The following is a 4309-nucleotide window of genomic DNA, read 5'->3' as shown; positions in this document are numbered from 1 at the left end:
GATTATCTAAAATATTAAACAAATGTATTCACAAGACACTGGGTCTGTTATAACTGAACAAAGCAAAGCATAAAACTGTATATGTTTCATGAATACAACTATGTGAAAATGGAAAAAAAAATGATAAAAGCTTGGATGGAAATATACAGAGATGCCATCAGTTATCTTGGAGTGGTGGGCTTTGTGTTGGGAGTTTTCTGCTCCTTTATATATTGATTTAACACTTTCAATATTTTCAAAAATGTATTTCAGATTTCACATACAAAAAATGTACTTTAGATTTCACTAATAAAAAAAGAAAAACGATTATTTAATATAAACAGCATTCTATATCCTATGATCTTCATTCAAAAGTTTTCCCAGTCCTCCCTTTTTTATTATCATGCTTTGTTATATAATTTGTTTGTTCCCTCCTCTTCTCCAACAGACAACCTCTATCAAACAAGTAGAAATCATAATGCACATACTTTTTTTTTTTAAATCCCCATACCAGTGACACATGCATATACATGTATCTGGATATACACATTTATAATTTAAACAAAGAATTTCAAAAGGCTAACAGAATAGAGTAAAACAATTATAGTGGTATATTTGGAGACAGAGATATGACAGAAGATATGATAAAACATCAGACAAACACAGAAATAACGTTACTGCAACTCTGACCTTAAGTATATAGCTACGTAGAGTCAATATGCAATCGAATAAGTATGTTATATAGCATCTTCTGATAGCCAAATGGTAGATTATTTTATAACTAAGGTATCACTGTTTTAGTACTGACTTGACCTTACATGAAATTTTTTGCTCAGAACATTTTGAGCAAGCTAAGAATATTCATGCAATTTGTTTTGCTTGGGGTAAAGCTAAGAATATGCATTTCCCAAAGTCTGCCATCCTCCCCTCCGGCACATACTTCTCCAACCTCACCTCAGTTCACTGGACAGACCCATTCACTCTGAAAAACACATGGAAATGTTAACAGATACTGAGGGCAAATAAATGAGTGAGCTAAAATAACTCCCAGGTGTCAAGGAGGACTGGGAATTCCAGGGCAGCTGAACTCCAACCTTTCAGAGCACACACTAAGAAAGAGGGAGATATTTTTTCAGCAAAGAAGCCCAATCTGTCTAAACCTATTAATTCCCCTGTTGACCAAATAAATCAAGCACGATTCAGGATTATTTCAACAAACCATCTTGACAGGTAAACATTTTCTGCAGACTGTGGCTCTTTCTGGCTATTGCAAAATGATTTGTGTGAACAATGCTGAGGTAATATTGATATGAATCAAACAATAAAGCAATACTGTACTTGTGTACCTGGTTGCCCAGTTGTTGAAGGAGACTGAGACAGTTTGAAGAGCCTAAATATGCTATTGGAAAAAATTCATGTTTTCCTTTCCAACAGATGCTTGTCTTCTGGTGCTATTTTTAGCAGTCCTTCCCCCCGCCCTACCCTAAAGAGATTCACACATGGAACCCCAATTCATAAACCCTGTAACTAGGCGCATTTCTGGCTGACAGGTGGTGGGAGCCCAGCCATTCTAAGCATATATTCATCTCAGGCACTTTCCTGCAAAGCTAGGATGCATGCAAGACAGGCTCTCCCAATTTTAAAGAACTAGGAGAACCAACTAAAAAAAAATGACCGATAAGATTTATGTTCATCTTCAAATGTTATATGAAATCCACTGGGCACAAAAAGATTCTGTAAGCAAAATTACTTGTGTTTATCTTTTGAATGTCCTCCCACCTCTACTTCCTTAACCACCCTCCCTTCCTCCTCCTTTATACTATCTCACCCTTTTCTCCAAAGTATGCACCCCTGCCACAGAAACCTCCCTTCCCTGTCATCATTACATCCTCTCAGCAGCCTGCCCTCCCACTGGAACAAATAATTGGATAGCCCTTACTGTAAATATTGTGTTTTTACCACCCAGTCTCCACTCCCAGCTTTTCCTGATAGCATTTCCTTTCCCTCAGTGTTGGGAGTCTTGGTGGTCTGTTAATCAAGGTGCCTTGACTTAGCTAATCCAGGTGAAGGGCTGCTGCCCCAAGATTGGGACACTTAGTCCTGGTCTCTCTCCAGGGATTGTGAATCTTAAGCAGAAGATCTCAAAGAGAGAAAAGCAGAACTGATTCATCCTGGTGATGGCATCCTGACAAGGCCACCCACTAGTTCCTGTAATTTAAATCCCTGGTCCAGCCCTGGATCCTGTGCTTCTGTACCTAGAATCCCAGCTTTGTCCTTTCATTTAGTGAGTTACCCAATGGTCTTCCAATAAGGTCCTTTTTCGCTTAAGTTAGACAGAATCTGTTGCTTATATTCAAAGAAACCTAAATGATACAATCTTCTTTCAGATTCATTAATTAACTTGGCCCCAGAAAAATCCTTTGAAGTCAAATGGGGAAACATTATCAATCTCACTTTAGAGGAAAAGAAATGCAGGCTTGTGTTATTCAATTTTATTGTCCAAAGTGTCATGTTCATAATGCTGCAGCATCACAACTAACACCCAGTTCTTCTGACTCCAACACATACTCTTGCCTCTGCCATGCTGACTCTTGCTTGGGGTAGGACTCATATTTGGATCTAGACCCACTAGGGAAATGTCTAATATGCCTAATTATATGTCTAATTCCCTCGGAACCTCCTGAAATTACCACTAGTTAATTCAAAAAGGCAAGTCCTATGGAATAAAAGACTAACAGAGGAATCATGTGTTTTCCTTCTCAAGGACATTTATCTTCAACGGGAAGTTAAATAAGCATATATACTCCCTTAACCACAAAAGGACTCATTAAAATAGATGAACTTTAAGAAGACAAATTTATATATATATATATATCAAATGCTATATTTCATATTTTCAAAGAGACTAATCCACATATTGTGTGTCAGGTATTCCACAGAGAGCATCTAAACTCAGCTGTTATCTGATTTCAGTCTGATGGTTATACTTATATGTAACCCAAACTGTTACAAAGAGAAAAGTTAAATACACTGGAAAATTAATAATAAGCCACTTGGATTACAACAAAAAGGGGAAAAAAGAAAAGAAAATTAAATTTCCAAGCTTCAGGAGGGAACTAAATGACCCTGACCATAAAATTCTCCTTTGCATCTGGAATCAACAGGAGTGGATTTTTATTGTCTTATCATACTTATCAGAGCTGCTTGTAAAATACAGTGAATTGAATCACAGAAATAACCCCAGGATCCTTGCTCATCCCCCTCGCCCCCCCCACCCCACACACACACACATCTATCACCACCACCCTTCTTCTTGGACTTCAGGGTGGTCTGGTCCAGGCTGATGAATAGTTTGTGAAAAAAGAGGACTTAAATAAAAAGGCTTAACTCTAGTTTCAACAATGTGTCTAGAATGACTGCCTTTTTCCCAGTGTAAAAGGAACATCCCTCCTCTTAGCCCCACTTTCACCCACACCGCCAGGCTTCAGATTGTCCCACTGACCACTAAATCATAAAGGTAAAGTAACACAGTAGAATCAGAAGGCCAAATTGGAGTTCACATTCCACTATTAACCCCAGTGTGACTTTAGGCAAAATGTTAGTCCTTTTGAGCTCTTGTTCGATTCCATTTAAAATGGATAAAAATAATATTTCTGATCCTTCCAACTCATGAAGACTTTCAGATGACTACTGATGCAGATAAAAGATAAAGGTATATAGAGAACTTGGATATTATCTCATAGATACTGGCTAGTCACTCAGATCTATAAGGTACTTTCTTCAGCCTTACAAAGTAGACTCAAAAATCTGGCTTGCTAATATACTGAAAGGATCTATCTGTAAGGGGTAGCCTCATGTTATCTACTATGTAAAACCAGGACGCCTGTTACTACTTTATCTTAATAAATATAATTGACCCTGAAAACATTTTAACCTTTCTCTATGTTTGGTGAGTACATCTTTATTAATTTAATACGGGACTGTATTCAAATGAAGTCATACTTACATTAATACATAATTTGCAATGGTTCAGCATTCCTACCTACCCTGCTCTTTGAGGAAAAAGTCCTATATGTTCTACAAATGTCTTTCCCCAGAGATCTATAAGGATCCCTAAGAGTGCTCATATGCCCGCGAGCCATTGCTTGTCTGTTGCTTTTTGGCTGAAGAGAGGAACACAGCCTTTCAGACTGAACTTGACACCCACTACAATTAGCATCTATATTCGGAGCCCCCAACAGTTCTGCTGATTAATTTTAATTAACATCATCCTCAGTGAGAATGTGGTGGTGAAGTTGGGCTTCCGTCTCCCACCGTGGTGTTGCTGTAT

Source organism: Pteropus vampyrus, unplaced genomic scaffold, assembly GCF_000151845.1.
Source record: "Pteropus vampyrus isolate Shadow unplaced genomic scaffold, Pvam_2.0 Scaffold76, whole genome shotgun sequence".
Lineage (NCBI taxonomy): Eukaryota > Metazoa > Chordata > Mammalia > Chiroptera > Pteropodidae > Pteropus > Pteropus vampyrus.
The sequence above is the reverse complement of the archived record's forward strand: the minus strand, read 5'-3'. Positions refer to the sequence as shown.